General features: G+C 42.4%; 2 protein-coding genes and 1 long non-coding RNA gene across 3 annotated transcripts in view; all 3 read left to right on the plus strand.

Annotated features, from left to right (window-relative positions):
* The window catches only part of LOC145425170 (ribonuclease inhibitor-like), a 291,209-nt gene that overhangs the window by 179,101 nt on the left and 90,375 nt on the right, over positions 1 to 21,733 (plus strand). The window lies entirely within an intron of this gene.
* Positions 1 to 21,733, plus strand: part of LOC145425144 (NACHT, LRR and PYD domains-containing protein 12-like) — a 596,587-nt gene that overhangs the window by 154,275 nt on the left and 420,579 nt on the right. The window lies entirely within an intron of this gene.
* LOC145425211 (uncharacterized) lies at positions 16,105 to 17,657 on the plus strand. Its single transcript, XR_013905878.1, has 2 exons — positions 16,105 to 16,943; positions 17,029 to 17,657. It is a non-coding gene; the product is annotated as an uncharacterized LOC145425211 (long non-coding RNA).

Genomic DNA, 21,733 nt, shown 5'->3' on the forward strand with positions numbered 1-21,733 from the left:
TCCCTCGTTCTCCCTGCTTGCAGGTATATCTGTGTGTGTGTGTGGATGCCGGAGTTTCTGAGAGCACCTGTTTACAGGCACCTTCAGGCCTGGTGGGTGTGGCCCTGCCAGGTGGTTGGCCACACCTGAAGACCATCACACAGCTGATCAAGCCTTGTCGGAGGAGCTACTTAAGAATGCGGTGGCGCTCTCTCTGACGCTGGATCATTGCGTGACTTCACGTTAGTCTCTCGGCCAGTCAGTACGGATAGTCTGCCGCATTGTATGTGTCTTACGGCTGCCTGTTTGTTATCTCCCCAGGAGAAGCGTGGAGACGAGAGGGCAGCGAGCACGGGGTGCTCAGACTCTGAGGAGCGGAGACAAGGAACACTAGCACTGGGAAGAGGACATTTCACGGGAGTCGGGAACGCACTGCGGATTTATTGTTATTTTCCATTCACTGTAAATAAACGCACTGCTTGCATTCAGAGCTCCGTGCCTGGCTCCTTCCTCACATCCCCACGGTTGACGCTGGCCAACCGTGACAAATAGCTTTTCTTAGATTCATTATTAGTTCAACATTGACAAATAGTAGTTGACTAATATCAGGAGCCAAAAAGAAAACAAAAAACAAACTAAATAAATATTTCAGATGCTGAAAATAAATTATTACGGTTGTTTAAATTTGCTGTCCGCAAGTTAGGTCTAATACATGTAGTCAATCTAATGAATCAATATTACATGTAAAAAGTACAGAACTGAAAATGAAACTAAAATATAACGGTAAATGAACTGGTTCTTGTATAAAACGTTTCTACTCTCTACAACTTGCCTCATTCATGCACTCACTTTTTTCTATGCTTTTTCTCTGTAAGTGCTTTCTATCTAACATTAATACGCATTCATCCTCCCGATGGATGCATCGGAGAGCAACTTGGGGTTAGCATCTTGCCCAAGGATATTTGGCATGCAGGCTGGAGCAGGCGGGGATTGAACCAGCAACTTTCTGATTAGTAGGTTTCCTGCTCTACCTGAGCTACAGACACCCCAATTTGTGGTGCTCTGGAAACAACACGTTCTCATCCCAACAGGTAACGATGCTATGTGACAAATCATCGGTATGTGTAAATGTGTTTTTTGTTCTAATCATGAATCGCTTTGTAAAACAAGACCTGATAGGGTTAAGGTTAAAGTTATGGTTAGAGTTAATGTTAGGGATAGGGCTGGAATGGACGGCTGGAGCCTCTCCTCCAAGTGTGTGTTACTGCCGCCATCAGCATTCTGTTGTATTCTGTTGTCTGCTTTTCTCTGTAAGCGCTTCGAGCCTGTACTTTTTTGCTTTAGCTGAGTAATGAAGTTGAATCAGTACTTTTAACTTTCACTGGAACAATAGTATTTTTACTTCTACTTAAGTGGAGAATGTCTGATCTTTTGCCAACTCTGGCTGTCTCTCAGTCTTGGAATACCCACTTGTTGTCCAGCGGTGTCCTGGGAATATGGGAACTAGACAGACTGGGGAAACAATGGGAGGAGACACAAAGATGGAATCACTTTTACCATCTTTTATGTATTTGCTGGTCATCTTATTTCTTCTATTTTGCAAGCACAGTGTTGCAATCATTGTCTTTGTGGTACAATGACACAGGTAGAATGCAGGTGTTTTCATATAACACGATGCCAGAAAGATGAGTAATGTGTTTTGAAGAGAAGATAAAACATCATGTTTGAACAAAGATAAGCAGCAGACACGTCTGTGTGTGAGTTATTCAGGTTCAGTAAGAAGGTAATATGTCTGCAGAATTTGTAATTCTTATGAAGATATTGCTTGTACAATAAATAAAATCCCTTTAACTTCTTCTGGAGAGTGTCTTTATATATTTAGTCATTTTGGGGCGATCCTTTATTTAGTAGTAACTCTAGTCGGGGATATATATCAGAGTTTACTTTCAGATATGAGCATTGTGTTTCCTGTGGATTAATGAATGAATTATTTATTTATGTAATTTTTGAAAGACTGGCTCATGTAAAATATCTGAAAGTATGACAAAGCTCTCCTGTTACACTTTATGGACACCTGAGCGTCACCATGAGGGCCTGTCTTTATTCACTTTATTCACTGAAATCCACTTTTATAATGAATTCACAGTAATCACTGACACCTTCAGAGCATTACATTCATTAAAGACGTCTTCTACACCTACTCTTCCAGACGACCGACACATGCTTCAACCACTGCAGGTTAACCAGCCACTCATCAGTAAAGCAAAAACTAAATGTAAATGTCCTCATGTGGAAAAGACTGAAACACAACTCCCATATATCACTAATGTAACAGATCCATTTAGGGAGAGTGAGAACACTAGGCTGGATGTGGTTTAATGCAGGAACATTCATCATGTCTTGAGTTCAACAAATCATTTACATTGAATATGTGAGCTAGATGGTTACACGACACAATGTGATTGTCAACAATAACTGCAATGAACGCTGGTTTGAGGGCGGAGTCAAGGAGGCCATTTACGTGAAAAGGGAAAGACCCTCTCTGAATCAAGGAGGGGGCCTAAGGGTACATCTGTCACCATCTTACAATGCTGTGATTGCAGCCGTTCTCCAACTCTCTGTGAATGGTACTCAAGACCATTGATCAGTGGTTGTTGATCAATGGTCATGAGAATTTGCATAATCATGATTAAGGAACTGACCTCCCAGCCCATTGTTCCTTCAGTCAGCTGGTTTCTCTGACTGAAAACGCTACGTCCAGAAGAACAGAATCAACTTTTGGAGATTTACTTCCCTGATGATTGAGCACGCATCAAGACCTTTTAATCAGGCCAACAAATATCTTGTACTCAATTTTAGCAGCAGCCATTGTGACACTGATGATAAAACTTGTGTAAAAGTGCGAAGCTGTAAAAAAGTAATTATAAAAAAGCATTTTTGTAGCTGAATGTTACTGGATAGCTGTTTCATCTGTAACACATCAAAATAACCTGCTAAGGTTTAATAGGCTATAAGGAACACACTCACTTCCTGAGCCCTGGGCAATAAGAGACGTTTTGTGTTTTATGATTTATTGATATGTTTGATCCTTTCTGACCTGCGTTAATGAAGCAGTCATTAGAGCACCATGTCCGCTAGAATAGTTCTGTAGTTTGATGCTTGAGTCGTTGCAGACTTGTTGAAACTCCCTCACCCGTCAAAGCAGCGTCTTTGTTATTCGAGTCCAGCAGATGGCAGTGTTTCACTGTCTGACGGCTGTCTGAAGCTTCAGCTGGATTATCCGTTTGCTATGTTTGCCATGTTACAGTGGGGAGGAAAAACTCCCTTTTAACAGGAATATCTAGACATGAGTGATTACTGCAGTGGGGCACTATCTGTGCTATCTATAAGAAATGTTAGCAACAATAAAACTCTGAGGATCAGGGCTCCATTTCACTCCAGTGTTCAGTGGCATTTTAAAAGAGTGAATACCGACGCTGAATGTCTTTGTAAAGCAAAAGCACTTTGTTAGCCTTTACAGAGCAAAGCTATGGATCAATGTGCAGTGAAGAAAAATCGAGGTGGCCAGTCTGTCCTTTCCTAACCAATCACAGAGCTCCTTACATTGCACCATGTGGCTAATTTGCGTTTTACTGATATTGCTGGGCTGCTGTCAATCATTGTCTTTATATTACAACAGAGCATTGACCTTTAACCTGTTTAATTCATACTGAGTATTTAAAAAAAAAAAAAAAAGTATTGTCATAATAAATTCTGCCTCACTGAAACACCATTTTGCATTAGCCTCTATCACCTGACTTGTCACTGATGATATCACTGCATGAGCAGGCGAGCGGTAGCGGCGGGGGGGTGTAGGTGAAGCTCGTGAAGAACAAAATTCTGTACGAGCGGACGCAGTGAGTCCAATAACCAGGGGTAACTGGAAATAAGGTGTTGTAGGTTGGCTTCCACAGTGTAAAGAAACGCTTCTCCCTCATGCTCTAACAGCTGGTAAATCAATTTAGAAGCAGAGTCGATAACGGCCTCCTGAAGCTCCCTAGGTGGGGTGACTGCCGCTGGATCCATATCTGGCTGGTCCGTACTGTCACGGCGGGTGAGGAGAGCCGTGTGAAAATAATAAATGAGGATCCAATCGCAGGCAGTAGTGGAGAAGTGAAGGTGGTTTATTGAACACAAAAATAAATATGGACAAACAGCAAATGGAGCAGGAACTAAACTAGACTGGAAACAACTAAACTACAGAGCACAAACCTGGACAAGAACGAGCAGAGGAGATGGACAGCAGGGCGAACACACGGGTGAGACATGGTGGATACACAGACGGACCAGCAACTACAATGACAGAGGACACGACTTAAATACACAGAGAAACACAGGGGAATTACACACAGGTGGTGGACACGGCTGGGAATAATCACCAAGACGAGACAGAGATAAAACTGAACACACTCACATGAGACGCAGACCTTCACAATAAAACAGGAACAAGAAACCATCACACTAAGACGCAGACTCGACATAGAGAGAGAGAGAAAATGACACATGGAACTAAACTAAACCTGCAAAAACATGACAACTCAAAATACTGGGTCAAACTGACCCAGAACCGTGACAGATTTTCTATAATGTTTTGCTTGAGCATGTCCTGCTTTTCTGTAATGTTATTTCTACAGTTTTAGCAGTTCTTCTCGAGGGAAAGAAAGATGTAAAAATCTTATACGTTATATATGTTAAATAACATGTGTAGTGCTCACATGTAATGCAGATGTTAGCTTTGATCTAACCAATAAATCCTGATTGGATGTTGTTAGCGTTAGCACTTGTGTTTGCTTCCCTGCTGTACAACAGCATTACCAAAATACAACTGAAGAAACAAACTCAGTTATGAAAAGTTTGTGTTCAGTTTGCAGTCGCTGAAAATAATTACACCTTTGGGAATGACATGGAAATGCTCCCACACTAAAGATTGGGTTTTGTTTTGGGGATTTTCCATCTTAATTTATCTGTCTTATTTGGCTACATCTACGACACTGCTATGCACTCTCTTGCCTATGTTTTCGTGGCTGCTGCTATCTGTATTTTAATATATATATATATGCAATGAAAATTCCCGTCTCGCCCCTCCCGGCAGTCTGCTCGGGTAGTTTTTACACAGGATACGGGAGGATTATTGAGAAGAACCTAAGCAAACACGTGACAAGTTTTCAACAGGAATGAATGACAGTAAAAATGTTACCTCACAGATCGTTTTCATGCCATCAGTAATGAGCTGGTTTCAGCTGGACTGGACACACTCAAATGGCAAAGAAGGTTGTGTAGCCTTTGCAGAGAAGATGAAATGCATTCATGTAAATCAAAATGCATCTACGCCAAGAAAAAACTGGAGATTTAATATATCACTACTTAAAGATGAAGACTTTATTAAATATTTTAAAAAAGAGTGGACTTCATATTTGGACTATAATGACACTCCCGAAACATCAGCTTCTGTTCTATGGGAAGCAGGGAAAGCTGTGATTAGAGGTAAAATAATTTCTTTCTCATCACATAAAAAGAAAAAAGAAAACAAAAGTATTCAGGAATTAGAAAAAAACATCAAATCACTAGAAGAAGTCTACGCGTCCCACCAAGATCAGGAAACATTGAACAAAATACGCAAAACAAAACTAGAATTAAATGAGATAATTAATAAAAAAACAAAATTCTTATTACAAAGACTACGCTTACAAAATTATGAACATGGTAATAAATCCGGTCAATTTCTAGCAAACCAGCTAAAAATAAAAGAAAAAACAACTATATGTGCTGTTCAAGATTTATCTGGGAACACAATATATGAACCGATACAAATAAACAACATTTTCAGGGATTTCTATAAAACGTTGTATTCACCACAAATAAACCCATCTAAAAAAGAAATTGATCAGTTTTTGGACAACATAACTCTTCCAAAATTATTAGACACTCAAGCAATGGCACTGGATTCACCACTGACACCAGGTGAACTCCAGGAAGCCCTGTTAAGTATGCCCAATAATAAGGCTCCAGGTCCAGATGGCTTTCCTGCAGAATTCTACAAAGAATTCTGGTCGATTCTAGCACCAGTTTTCTACAGAACGTTGTTGGAAATCAAAGAAAAGGGCAGACTTACATCAAATATGAATTCTGCAAACATTAATCTCCTGCTAAAACCAGGCAAAGACCCTGTATATCCCTCAAGCTATCGTCCAATATCCCTTATAAATGTAGACCTTAAAATAATCTGCAAAGCTCTCTCAAAGAGACTGGAGAAAATAACCCCCCTCTTAATTCATCCTGACCAAACTGGTTTCATAAAAGGTAGGCACTCATCAACAAATACACGTAGATTACTTAATTTGATAGACTACTCATACAGTAAAAACCTAGAAACTACAATATTCTCTTTAGATGCAGAAAAAGCATTTGACAGAGTTAACTGGGAATTTCTATTTGCAACTTTACACAAATTTGGTTTTGGATCCTCTTTCATCAACTGGTTAAAAATATTATATAATTCCCCAACAGCTTGTGTCAGAACAAATGACCAGACATCCTCCAGCTTCTGTCTCTTGAGGGGCACCAGGCAGGGATGCCCACTCTCCCCTTCACTGTTTGCAATTTTTATTGAACCACTAGCAGCAGCAATTAGACAGAATTCAGTAATTAAGGGCATAAAATGCAAGAACGTGGAACATAAAATCAGCCTTTATGCAGATGATGTGTTACTCTTTCTCCAAAATTCACAAACCAATATCTCTGGGGTGATTGAATTGATAAACTCTTTTGCAAGAATATCAGATTACTCAATTAACTGGTCAAAATCTACAGTCCTACCGATTAATTGCTCCCTCCATAATTCCTCTTCTACACCACTGCAATCGGGAAATATAAAATATTTAGGTATTAATGTTTCTCCCAAGCTTGCAGATCTAACTAAATTAAACCATATCCCACTTTTAAAGAAGGTAGAAGATGATCTGGCTAGGTGGAAATGTCTACCCATATCACTCATGGGAAGGGTTGCCGCTATAAAAATGATGGTCTTACCAAAAATAAATTATTTATTCTCAATGATCCCAACTAAACCGCCACAAGATTGGTTCAGATCTCTAGATTCATGTATGTCGAAATTCCTTTGGAAAAATAAACCCCCACGTATAAGCTTAAAAACACTACAAAAGACCAAGGATAGAGGAGGATTAGAACTACCTAACTTTCAGCACTACTTCTTAGCCAACAGGCTTCAGTTTATCTCAGGATGGCTAAAACATACCCTCTTAGATGAACCTTGGCTAGATGTAGAACAAGCACTTTGCAATAATCTAGAGATCTCAGACCTACCATTTATCAGCTCAAACATCCAACGACATGAATGCTTTAAAAGCATCAACATCAGCTCTTCTCTGACAGCATGATGGGAGTTTCTAAAATTGACGGCGTCTTCATTAATCCCATGCAAACGTACACCTATCTGGAAATACCCTGACATATTACAAAACAATAATATGATAAACTTTTCAGATTGGAGTGGTAAAGGAATCAAATATTTAGAACATATACTAGAAGGAACAGAATTTATTTCATTTGACGGACTAGTTACACAATATGGGATCAACAAGAAAAGATTTTTAGAATATCAACAAATTAAATCCATAGTAAAAAAGAAATTTAAACCGGGTCAAGTTGAACTACAAACACCACCAAGTGTGGTTAAATTTCTTACTCTTAAAACCCCCAAATTACTATCCAAAATATACAGAATGCTTTCTAAAACAGATGAATCAATATCACTTCCTATTGCAAAATGGGAAGCGGATTTATCAGTTAACTTAGACCTAAACTTCTGGTCTCAGATTTGCTTAAAAACCTTTCATCTAATTAGAAATCCCAGTCTTCAATTAATTCAATACAAAATATTACATAGAGTGCACTATACAGGTCATCGGATGTTCAAGATGGGCTTTACGTCTACCAACAACTGCTCACACTGCCAAACCAATTCACCGGACAATTATATCCACGCTCTTTGGTTCTGTCCACCAGTTCAGAAGTTTTGGCGCGAGATATGTGAAGACTTATCAAAGTGTCTGAAATGTAACATTCCAACTTCCCCCTTAGTGTGTTTGTTGGGCAGCTTAGATAATGTCACTTCAGAAAAGAATATAGCCCATATGGTTTTCACTGCCCTATGCATAGCCAAGAAAACAGTCCTCATGAACTGGAAAAATAAAAATAATCTTAATTCTAACCAATATAGAAATTATCTATTAGATTACATTAGTCTTGATACAGCCTCTGCTACCACATCAGATCAATTGCTCTGGGCTCCTTTGATCAGCTCCATCACCTAGTGGGGGTGGGGGGGTCATAGTTTGGTCCCGCCTTCACTGTTGTGATTGGTGTGGGGGTAGGGACAGGCCTAGGGCGTCGGGGGGTTCCCCGGAGGCATCTTCCTTGGGGGGCTCAACCCAGGGTAGCGGTCATGTCCGGTTAGGGGCTCTGTTGGCTCTCCGGTGACTGTTTCCTCGTGGCTGCGTGCAGCGGGGCTAGGGGAGGGTCTGTGCTGACGGACGTGGGTTACTGACCTGGCAACCTGGCTGCCCCTGGGTGGGTCCGGGATGGGCGTGAGGTTCTGGGGGCGCTCCATCTCTGGGCTGGGGCCCTGGCCGGGCCTCGGGGGCTTGGGTCCTGATTGGTGTGTTGCCGGGGTTGTGGGCGGGCGGGTGCATGGGGGCCCAGCCCTGGCACGGGGTGCCGCCGGTGCATCGAGCCACCTGGGGGGCTCTTCAACTGGTGGGGGAGATTGTCACATCTTGCAGGAGCTTTCCTCTCTTCAGGAACTCTCTCTGCAGGAAGGGGAGATATAGGAGAGGTGGAGGAAGATCTCAGCCTGGGCGTCTATTGTCTTATGTAGTCTGGAAGATGAGTGGATGGTGGGGTGGGTGCAGTTTTCTCTGTGGTGGGGTTGGGTGGACTGTCCTGGGCTTTGTGGGGCCGGGAGGCGCTGCTGCACTGGTCCCCGGTCTGGATGGGCCTGGGCCCCCTTTCCCTGGCGGGTCGCGGAGTATGGGGGTGCCTACTGGGGTCAGCGGGGGAGCTGGCCCCAGGGAGGGGTCACTTGCCCCTCCCTTCCTTCCCTCCCCATCTCCAGCTGCCTCCCTCTTCCCGCTCCACCACAACCACCCACACATGCAGGGCCTTGGAGTAGGGGTATGTCACCAGGGTGCAGAGGAGGCTACCCCCCCCTCTGTCTCCTTCTGGCTGCCTCTGCCTCAATTTTATCCCACAACTTAGACATTCACATTACTCACACCCTCATTACACATACATATAGGATCTTGGGGGTGGGCACGATACACAGAATCCAAGTTGCCATCAGGGTGTACACCTCACCCCTGGCATCGTTGCCCACCTCTCAATTTTAAATACACGTAGACATTGAGGGTTAGCAGGAGGGACTATGCGCTTACCTGCTGCTCTCTGGCAGGTAGCTCCATGCCCTCCTGGGTTTTAAATGCACCTTAGAACACACATGCATCAACAGTACAATGAGCGGGTGGAGGGAGGTTTGGAGTCTTCTCTCACCCCCATTCTCTGCGACCTGCTGGAGCGGGGGGGCTAGGAGGAGGAGTTGGCCGTCCGACTGCGGTCTGGAGTTTGGGGCCTCCCTGCTGCTGCGGAGTCGGGGCGGTCTACTTCTCTCCACCGCAGGGAAAAGGGTAACACCACCTGGGTCTGGGTGCAGTTCCCCCCTCCAGGGGCAAGGGTACCTAGACCCGGTTCGTAGAGTACGCTTGGGGAGTGTGATCGTGTGTACAACGTCTCTTTATGTCTGTCTCCACGTTGGTTGAGTGTGGAGTAAGTGCATATGAGAGCATGAGGGTGGGAATGGATGTTTGTATCTGTGTGTGCCTGTATGTCTGTGTCTATATGTCAGGTTGGGTATCAGACGCCACCTCTCTGGGGACATCTCAGGCCCTCCAAGGTTTGGAGGCCTATCTCCACCCACCACCACGTCCCCTGCCAGTGGCGGACTCCCTCAGGCATCGGTGCGTTGGTGGTTCTTTGTGTCTGGGGATGGGCGTCCAGGTACACGCCGGCTCACTCCTTGGCGGCCGCTTATCGGGGCCTGGAGCCTGGGGCTCGCTCGGGCCACTTCGGAGGTGGGGTGCCCCGCGGCCTCTCGGCCTGGGGCTCGGTCACTCAGGCACAGGAGCTCACGGGCGCGTCACTGCAACTCCCCCTGGCTTCTGCTCCGCGGCTGCTGGGTGAACCCTCATCTGGGACTCTCCTCAGCTCTTTCTGGGACAGTGGTGCGGCTGCCCCTCTGTTGGTCTTCCTTGGTCTCTTGTGTTCTGGGGGCCTCTGGATGTCTGGAGTTTTGATCTCCTCCATACCTGCTTCATGCCCTGGAGGACGGGGCTGTGGCCCCCCCACACCCTCTAGCAGATCATTACATGAAGGAACCTTTTTTTTAAAAAAAAACAAGCGCGTCCATGCTTACAGGTGTACACACGGGTGATCGCACCCACAAACTACACCCCTTTTGGCTCCTACCTCAAAGCACACTGTGTTCTGTTGATCTTATGTGCTGCACAATAATGTTTAATATTTAGTATTTACTGTTATATTCACATATATCATTGTGATGTTGTTTATTCTATTACTCCTGTTCTCTTCTGCTTGTTTTCTTTTTTCTTTCTCAACAGGTGATCCAGGTGATCGATATATGCATTTTTTTTCTTTTTTTTTCCCCTGCCCATTCTGTTGGTTTTTGTTTTTTGCCCTTCTCCCCCATCCCTCTTCTCAGCTGTTTCTCTTTCCCTCTTTCTTTCTCTCCTTCTTTCTCCAGTCAAGTCTGTCCCGTATACAGCAAGTGAAAATAAAATAAACAATAAAGGTTGAATCAAATGGACCATTATGGCAAGGCTGGGATGGTCAATTTGGTAAAGTAAATCCGTTGGGCATCTTTCTTTGCCTTTAGACAATAATTCTGATGGCAAAAGAGCCAAACGGGACAGGCAAAAAAAAAAAAAAAAAAAAAGCATCTTTTAATTGAGGTAGAGGTTTGTCAGAGATATTATTCTCATAATGTACCTTTGTCCCAGCTGATTACCTTCATTAAACAGCAGGTTGCAAAAACCTCTTGTGTACCTCTTTTCAACCACTGGGAGGCGCTACAGCTTCATTCCTTTCACACTAAGGCAGCGGTAGGGAACTCCAGGCCTCGAGGGCCGGTGTCCCTGCAGGTTTTAGACGTTCCCTACCCCTGCACTAAGGCCTTTGAAATCTTCATTAACACTGAGCTTGAAATTTCTATCAGTCGAATGCAAAGGAGTCCTGTGGTTGTAGGACAGAGGTAGGGAACGTTAATCTGCCATCATTTAGATTATATGACAACAACCTTCAAATCTGAAGTCTCAGAAATCTGCTTCATGTACAAGTTCCTCCAATAATCAGGGCTAATATCACCAAATTGTACATAAACAGACTTTTACATGTTAAATATTTCTCAAATATGGGGAAAAAAACAATATAAAATACTATATTATTAACAAAATATCTTAAGATACAGCTACAAATTGCTTGAAACATTTGCAATGAAATATATAAAACAGCTTTATTGTCAGTGAGGACAAAGTTATAGTGATGCTGTGCTGGAGTGTTCAAAAGAAGACAGAGACATGAAGTATAAATATTGTATAATATTAAATATAAGAAAGAACAAAGTTATAAAAACATTAATAATTGAAATCTGCAACAATATTCACATAAAGTGTAAAATACAGAGTTAACTGTTTAATAGGTAAAGTTTAGGTCTTGCAGTCGAACAATGATCCCAAACACAGCAGCAAATCTACAGCAGAATAGCTGAAAAGCAAAGTCCAGTCAAAGTCCAGACCTCAACCTGGGACATTCAGAGAGCTGTGCTTAAATAAATGCCCACAAACCTCAAAGAACTGAAGCAACGTTGTAATGAAGAGTGGGCCAACATTCCTCCACAACAATATGAGAGACTGATAAAGTCAAGCAGAAAACAATTACCTCACATTTGTGCTGCTAGAAGTGTTTCTAGTTATTCACAGGACTGTAGTTTGAATTTAAAGAAATGTGAAAGTGCACTGAAATTAACATAAAGTTATTGCAATTTTTTAAAAAAAAATCAAGAAACCTAAGAGGAAGAAACAAGGTAAACCACACAATTGTTTTCCTTATATTCTCCACACGGCAATGCACATAACAGACATAAAATATTTGCATTTATCAATAGAAAATATACAATTTTTCCATAGTCATAGCCAGGCCCGATTACTGCCAAACCTGTGCTGAATCAATCACTTAAACAGGACCTGTCTGACAAAGTAGAGTAGACCAAAAGATCCTCAAAAACTACACATCATGGCGCAATCCAAGGAAATTCAGAAGCAAATAAGAAACAAAGTAATTGAGATCTCTCAGTCTGGAGATGCAACGTCAAGATGAACAGAATCCAGTTTCTGGGATCCTGAAGGAGAATGTCTGGCCATCTGTTCACGACCACAAGCTGAAGTGCACTTGATCCAAAGCACACCAACAAGTCCACCTCTAAGCAGCTTAAGTAAAACAAAATAAAGACTTTGGAATGGCTTAGCCAAAGTTCATACGTGAATCTGATTGAGGTGCTGTGACCTTGGAAAGGTGGTTCATACTCAAAACCCTCCAGTGTGGCTGAATTACAACAATTTTGCAAAGATGAGTGGGCAGAAATTCTTCCACCACCTCGTAAAGGACTCATTGCCAGTTATCGGGGCGATCGTGGCTCAAGAGTTGGGAGTTCGCCTTGTAATTGGAAGGTTGCCGGTTCGAGCTCCGGCTTGGACAGTCTCGATCGTTGTGTCCTTGGGCAAGACACTTCACCTGTTGCCTACTGGTGGTGGTCAGAGGGCCCGGTGGCGCCAGTGTCTGGCAGCCTCGCCTCTGTCAGTGCGCCCCAGGGTGGCTGTGGCTACAATGTAGCTGCCATCACCAGTGTGTGAATGGGTGGATGACTGGATATGTAAAGCGCTTTGGGGTCCTTAGGGACTAGTAAAGTGCTATATAAATACAGGCCATTTACCATTTATCCCAAACGCTTTATTGCAGATGTTTCTACTCAGGGTGGCCCAACCAGTTATTAGGTTTAGGGGGCAATCACTTTTTCCACACAGGGCCATAATAATGGCCGCCTTAATAATAAATGCCTTGATTTAGGAACTACTTTTAATGTTTACTTGTGCTATTTTGCAAAAAATAAAATCTCTGCAAAAACATCAAAACTGCTGACCATCTGACCTCAATATGAAATTATTAATCTTTTGACAAAAAACATTTAGATTTGTAAAAATAAAGAAACCATAGAGGAACAAACAATGTTGTTTGCTACGTTCTAACATGGCAATCTAAATAACAGTAATGCAAACATATATATTTATCAATAAAAACAGATCGCCTTTTCACTGTTACAAAAGTCAAGTATATCAATGTTTGTTCAGCTTTCATAAATGTAAGTTTATAAGTACATAGTACATTTTTTGGTAAAGTCCAACTTCTTTTAATACATGCAACACATTTCAGAACATTTGGGACAGAGACAACACAAGACTGGAAATACTTCGTAAAAATCTGGTGAAACACTTTAAAGCCAGTGGGATTAAATGGGAAACATAAAATTTAATACTAGACAAAGACCGATTGAATCATGAAGCAAAGAATTAATAACTAAATCACAAGTAGAAAATGTTATGCAGATATTATTGGATAGATTTTGGTGTAGAAAAAAATGACAAGAAATCAAAAATGAAAGTTATCTCGTCTTTTTCTTTAAAGAGTAGCCTACTGCAGAGCAGCAACACTGACAAAGACCATCATCACCAATACTGCAGCTAATACAATGATCCAGGAGGAAACTTGAAAAAGCAGGAAAAATGTGACACTGATCAAAATGAATACATCAATTATTGATCAAAGAGAAAATGCATACTAGCACAATGCATTGTTATTGCATCTCAGTTTCTCACCATCACTGATAATCTGACGTCTGCTGGACCTCAGGAATCGTCTCCATCACCTCTCTGTGAGGAGCAGAGAGCACTCGTGCTGCACATCCCACCTGTGTGCTGTGTTTACGTGAACCTGAGAGCACAGCTGTAGTGGTGACAGTGAATGTAGCGTTGGTGTTGGACACACTGACAGTGTTGTACTGTGAGAAGCTGAGGTGTTGTTGTGAGACACTGAGTGTTACAGTGGGAGCAGGTCGACCAGTGGCTGAACAGGAAACAACCCACTCTTCAGCAGAGTTTGACTCTCTGACATCAACAACAGGTTCATGCAGCTCTGTGAAGGATCAGGAGATATAAAATAAGGAGTATATTGTTAAAGATACATTGACTTCTAACACATGTAACGCATTAAGATAAAATTTCTTACCATAAGGATGTGTTACACGATTTATAAACCCCAGTTTGTTAATTATTTGTTCATTATTCATAACTATATACTTAATTTTTTAAAAATTAAGTGTTTTTGGTCAAATGGAATTTCTTTTTGGGTAATTTTAGCCCCTTTTAGCCCTCTGCCAAAATGTTTTAACCTTTCTGTCTCTAACAGTAAAACATCGTTCCTTTATCTTCTGTGTCTGGTGTGTTGGTCAGGATTAGCTAGCTTGGCAAAAAGTTCACATTAAACAGTTAAAGTGTGTTACTGTGAGGTGTGTGTTCGTACTATGAGTCACAGCTCGAGTTTTCTTGCGGGTGAAGGTTTTTCACCTCGCTGTCATTCTTGCATAAAAGTGTTTGACCCCTTCAGAAAAAAAACGAAATTTGGGATTATTTTTTGTTTTGTTCATTGTGTGTATTTGTTTCTACTTTTTACTTTTTCTTTTACTGTGTACAGCACTTTGGTCAACCTGTGTTGTTTTTAGACATGGTTATTGATTGATTGATTGATATGTCTTTGATTAAAATACAGCCTACTCCACATCCTCCAAGTTACAGAGAAGAGGAACCATCTGGGGTGAACTTGTGTACTTGGTATTGGCTGTCATGGTCCCTGTGCCTCTCCGGCTCGCTCATGTTGGCCACAGGTTTGTTTTGTTTTCTCTCCTGCTTCCCTGGGTGGAGCTCATTGTGGGCTCTCACCCTTGGCCCACGTATCTGCGGTGATTTCTACACCTGTTGCTGATCAGGCGGCGTCCCCCTTGCCTATTTAACGCTGCGGCACGGAGTATTCGGCACTGGAATGTTGAACCTCCCATGTTTGTGCTCTCAGCTCTCCTAAGACAAACTCTCTCAGTGTTGTGTGGCGTATTGATCTAATTGGACTCTTTGTGTTTAGATCTCCCCGGGACTGGTGGCGGACCCTGACCTGTGATCCCTGTGTGTGTCAACATAAGTGGAAATTGGAGCGAGAGTGGCTGTGGAGAAGCGAGTGTGCGTAAGAAGAGGAGTGGCGGAGTTTGGGCCGAGTGGGGAGCGAGTGTGGATTCCTTCCCCTGGAGCCCTGAAGCCCTGCCCCATTCACTGTATATACACATCACTGTGGTTTCCCTTCTGTGTTAATAAATTGTCAACCCTTTGCTTGCCAGAACGCTGCCTGCGTCTGAATCCATCTGTTAGCCCTGACATTGGATACCTGGAAATCAGTGAAGGGACCATTAATGCTTAAACTTGTACACAGGTTTGAGAACAACCACCCAAAAGCTTCTGCTAATAAACACTAGTCTGTGTTTGTGATGCAAATGTTTCTGGCTGTGTTCACAAACATTTAGTAAGGTGAGTGAGGAATATTAATACTTATTATTAGATCATTAGCAGACTGTAGAACTTGACTGCACGCCAAGGTGGCAGTTCAGCCATTTGATTCATGTTGCAGCAGCTCATGAGTGAATGAACATCGTGCAATAAAAGTTCTTCTAGAAGTACATTTTTGCAAAAACGGACATTGTGGAGGAATGTAGGGAAGACATGAGGGAGCCCAATATTTTACTCAAACGTTAATCGCTGCATCACACAACTGAACATTCAAAGCGCCAAAACCTAACCCTCTCACTTCCCGTTACACTGGGTACGAGTGGAGCTACCGGGGCCCTGTTTCAGGAAGCCGGTTTAGTGGAAAAACTGAGTAAGTATACCCTGAGTTAACGAAAACTCTGGGTTTTCGGTTTCACAAAGCGAGTTCAGCTGAAGCCTGAGTGAGTCACTATGACGACACACTCCGTGAAGCTAACCTGCCCCTAGCAGGTTTACTACAACTAACCCTGACTGTCTCCGCCCCTTTGTCGGAAACCTGACAGTAGGAAGTGTCAGACATGGCGTGTCCCTTCCTTGAAGAGCCAGTAGATCGTGAAGCCCAAATTCTCCGCAGAGCTCTCCGCCGGGAGAGAGTGATCAGAGCGCGTTTGGACATTTTATCATTTCCTGATGATTGTCTGTGCGAACGTTACCGTTTCTCAGCACAATCTATAATTTATTTGGATAACATCCTCAGGCCATATATTACGCATGTGACACATCGCGGACATGCTCTCAGTTCTGTACATATTATTTGTATTGCACTTCGGTTTTTTGCAAACGGGAGCTTTCTGTATAATATTGGTTACGCTGAGCACGTTTCCAAGGCTACCGTCTGTCGGGCAGTCAGGAATGTTACAGTTGCACTGAAACGTCTCCTGTACTCGTTTGTGTTCCCCGGTCATAGACCCACAAGATTCATCAAAGAGGGATGCCACAAAATTGCAGGTATCAGGATGAACAAAACTTAATTTATGATGTGGTGATACTTGAACTACTACTTAAATTTTACATTTATTTTCAGGGTTCCCAGGCGTGATTGGCTGTATAGATGGTACTCACATTCCAATCATTGCTCCTTCAGTAAATGAAGGAGACTATGTGAACAGGAAGTCTTTCCACAGCATTAATGTACAGGTACATAGTTCCCTGTAGCATTTCAAACTAACAAATTATTTCATCATAGTAATGGATGCTAATTTGTGTTCTCTGCACTGTGAAGATCATATGTGATGCTGCCAACATTATCACAAATGTGGAAGCCAAGTGGCCAGGCTCTGTCCATGACTCACAAATATTCCGTGAATGTACACTGAGCACAAAATTTGGACATGGTGAGTTGAAAATACTTTAAAATATATAAAGACCAATTGCTTCAGGGACATTTGAACTGAAGTGTATCCTTCTGTCTTAGGAGAGTTCACTGGCTACTTGCTTGGTTATAGGGGGTATCCATGTTTACCCTATTTGCTTACCCCTTACTCTGACCCTGAACCGGGCCCACAGCAGCGATATAATCTGGCTAATTGCAGGACAAGAGCCAGAGTTGAAATGACTATCGGAATGCTTAAGGCCCGGTTCCAGTGCCTGCAAAGACTCAGGGTCACCCCAGAAAGGGCATGTGACATTATTGTGGCATGTGTGATTCTTCACAACATTGCCACAATTAGAGGAGAACACTGTCCTTCTGAACCAAACATCAGCAGTGATCCAAACCATGAACATCCTGACCCTCCCACGGACATACAAGATGGAAGAGCAGTCAGAGACACCATATGTCACAATCATTTCTTTTGACCCATCACCTCAACATGTTGAAAGAAGAATAAACAGATTTTTTGTTCAACTGGCTTTATTGGTCGCCTGTATTTCCTGTACACAAAGTATTAAAAGATGTAAACCTCATAAAGTGTCTCTGTTGCTTCCTCCTCTGTAACAGCTGTCAATGTTTCTTCATTATTTTCCTGTAGTAAAGAAATAAACAACATTGCTGTTCTACTGTAAACTCATATAATCTGTGGAGTATTACTCACAACTGCATGTTGGTCTGGCTCAACAGGAGGCTGCACCAGATGCAGTACACCATCACCATCAACTGATAGAATATGAGGTTTATACAGGTCACTTATAACTTACAAGGGACCAAATGGCAATTAACAAACATACCAATCACCTTACACTTCATTGTCATTATGCTCTCAAAGACAACCAAGACTGAGGCAAGGCAAAATCAGTAGGAAAATAACTTCACTACAAAATAATCCATTATGGTAAAGAGTTTATCAAATGAATGAGTAGCACTGCAAAGGTGACTGTGAAGAAAGGATGTATGCACATCATGTATTATTTTGAATTTACCCCCTATGTAGGCACTTGTGTCTTGCGGGGTTATTGACTCAGAGGATGTCCCCTCAGAGATGCCTTCGGCCACAGGGCGCCCACTGTTTTGGCTGAGGGCCAACTGCTCAGCCTCTGTGAGTGGTGGTGGTGGTGGAGGACCCCCACCTGTTTTTCGGGCCTCCGCTTTTTTTCTGTTGGCTATAACGGGTCACATTTGAGCATACAGAGTAAGCAAATATGTACTTGTAATGTGCTCAGATAATTTCAATAAGTGCTTACAGACAGAAAATTAATGTAGCCTCTAACTGCAATTGATTTACAAACAGACCAAGCACTATGGCTCATAATACAATTACACCTTACCTGTTTGGACTATATTTTTATATTTCATTTTTACTTGCTGCCAGGAACGTTTGGGGCCTGTTGGGTTGCACCTGCGCTCACATCACGTCACAAAATAAAATGTATACAATAACAAATAAAATAACATATGATAAAATAACGTGTTAAATGGGTGGAAATCCCTAGATCAATGTTTAAATTAACACTCACGCATTGACTCTGTCGGCTATGTTTTGCCATGCATGCTCACTTTCTTTTGCAGCTGTGGCTGTGTTACTTTTTTCCGCGGAATTTGCATGTTATCGGCATATGCTGCCATCAGAATTTCGGCCTCAAGCGCTGTGAAATACATTGACCGCGCCTTCTTTCCCTCCGTCTCCATGGTGACTCGCTTAATCTGTGCTCCACTGATCAGGGCTTTATGTATCCTCGTCCGCGCGCTTCACTTGGGGTTAAAGCAACTCCGCGTTGACTGAACTACTTGTTATCAGCCTTTCTGAAACCGAATATTCCGAGTTGGACAGTTCGGGGTTACTCAACCCTGCGTATCGTTTTTCACTCTGAGTTTTCTAAACCGGCTTCCTGAAACAGGGCCCGGGTGGTATGTACTTACATTTATTTAAATTTACTTGAGTACTTGAGTAATTTACTTGGGCTATTCAGGTATAAATCAGCTTTTTCAAATCTTTTACCGTTTTACTTTTATGCCTCTTAAAGTTTTGAGTTGCAAAATTGTGATTTTTCACAAAATACATGCGTTGTTATGGTTGCTATGCACTTGGCTTCCAGTGTGCCACTGAAGGTTTCGCAGTCTTCTCTTCATGTCCGAACAACTTCTTGCTACTTGCTCAAATTTCACTCAACTTTCAGGAAATGTCACTATCATTGCTGTGGATTCATAGCTGGCATTAGCAGAAAGAGCAGAACAGTTTAGAGTTTAAACGGAGAAAATTGGCTGAAAACTGAGGGAGTAGTTGAGTGTCAAAAAGTGTACGGAAGCAACTGGAATAATATAGTGGAATAAAGAATAAAGAGAAACAGGAACTCAATAGTGTGGATGCCTATTCAGGCATCCACACAAAAATAAAGAAGAAAGAGAAACAGGATGCCCTTTCGGCATCCACACTATTCGGCATATAACGTGGTTAGCCTACTAAACGTAAATTACACACGAACAACATTAAGCTACTCGCGCAGAGACGAACGGCTGCTGCATCATCATCAGTCATTATTTCTGCTACGCTGGCAGGGCTAGGGGCCAGGACTCAATTCTTCGGGTTTTTGGGGGATGTTGCTCCGGGTCCGATAACAGGCAACCCACCCGCAGTAGATGTGCACGGTGTGAGGTCTCGCAGCAAGCTATCAAAGACGGCGCATTTCTCGGCTTTGAAAGAAAACGCTATGCGTCGCCAGGTGTTTCATCGGATTTGAGGTGTTACCTCCTTTGACAGTATCAGCTTAAAGCACTTGTTGCAGGCTGCTGAGTTTGCATATTTTGCTGTGAAGTACAGCCATACTTTTGACTGCTTCGCTTGGGCATTTTTAATCTGTAGCTCAGCTCTAAAAGAACCTATGTACCTGGACCCGCCTACTATCCTCGGAAACTTAAAATGATTGGCTAGAATCTAAAGTGTATCAAAGCTCAGGAAAAAAAAGGCACCGAAATGTGCGCTGCTTTTCGGTGTGGTTACTACCGTTTATGTCAGAACCGGTGCCATCATGGCACCGGACACCGGTACCCATCCCTAGCTGTCACTGTTTCATCTTTATGCATTTGAAGTTTAAAGGTTGCTTCTGTAGAATAGTTTTTCTTAATGAAGGAAAAAAATGTCCATCCCGGTTTTCCCTCCAAGGCACGAGCGATAAGCAGAGTTCTGTCCTTTCCTTCTAAGATTCCTAATTATTTAAAGTAACACTCAGGTATGTCATTCAGCGTGTTAGTACGAGCTCGGGAGCAGCTTGGGAGAACAAGAAAACAGAGACTGCTTTAGGTTGCCTTCCCAATCGACTCAAAGGTTTATTTAGTACATAACAGCTTATATAGAGGAAAAAAAGGTTCGTGTGTCAGCAAGTTCTCAGTTCAAACCGGTACAGACCAAATAAGGAAACGTCTTCCTGCCTTGTGAGCAAAGAAGTATCCTGTGTGTAGTTTATCAGTTCAGCTACAATTTATGATCATCCCAGCAAAATACACTCCTAGACATAGAATACAGAGTTCTTTCATTAGTGAATTCTGAAACAAACCACCTGGCCTTTAACGAGCCATTTTCTAAGAGATAAAGAAAAAGGGAGGATGGGAGTAAGGAAGTGGTCTCGTCTCTGTGGTGTTTTCGACCTTGGGGTGCCAGCCTGTGAGTCTTACACATCAATTCTTGGGTCAGAGAGAAAGAGAAAAACAACTATTAAATGGGCCTTATTGAGTAACTCTTTTCTGTATAATATCACAATAAAACAATATCCTGTAAATGCTACCATGGTATCAAAATATCACAACACTTAACATACCAAAAAAAAACAAATTGAAAATGTTGCGTTTGTGTACAGGTGGAACACAAAAGCTAAAACCTTGCGATCTGAAGGGCAAGGTCAGCGACATGGTCCGTAACTACCAAATAAAAGTTAAAACTCAGAGTCTTGGAGAACCTCATTTTCCTGATTCAGTGTCCCAGAGCCAAAGAAAAATTGTGCAAGTGGAGAAGGAGCTTCAGATACAGAGGAGCCAGATCGGGTATGAGGACTATTTCATTTGGAAAATAAACGTTCAGTTAGGAATTTTACTCCTGAAATTGTCGTGTTAACTATTGACAACTTGACTTTGCTTTTATCTTCTGGGATTTTTAGAGAGTATGAGAGGAAGCTGCAGGTGTTGGCAGGAGTCCAGGATGAGCTGGAGAAAGTCTTGAGCGATAAGAACTTTCTTCAGAAGGAGCTCACCAACTTGGAGGGGAAATACAAAGTGATGGAGACCTGCCGAGACAGCCAAGAGACAGAGCTGCAGACTCTGAATTTTGGATGTCTTTATTTGCAGCTTGATGTTTGTTAACATTGCTCCGGAGCCCGACAGCTTTGGGGAAACTCTGAACTCATTGAGGTTTGCCAGCAAGGTCAGTGCAGTCTTGTTTCCAGTGTTCATTGGACAGAGTACATTAATGATGTCCTTACATCAGCTGTTTATGGTAAACCAAAGCCATACTCTATATCAATTTTAATACCTTGGTATGTAATTCATACTCACATTTTGTCTG

This window comes from Astatotilapia calliptera, chromosome 3, assembly GCF_964374335.1.
Source record: "Astatotilapia calliptera chromosome 3, fAstCal68.1, whole genome shotgun sequence".
Classification (NCBI taxonomy): Eukaryota; Metazoa; Chordata; class Actinopteri; order Cichliformes; family Cichlidae; genus Astatotilapia; species Astatotilapia calliptera.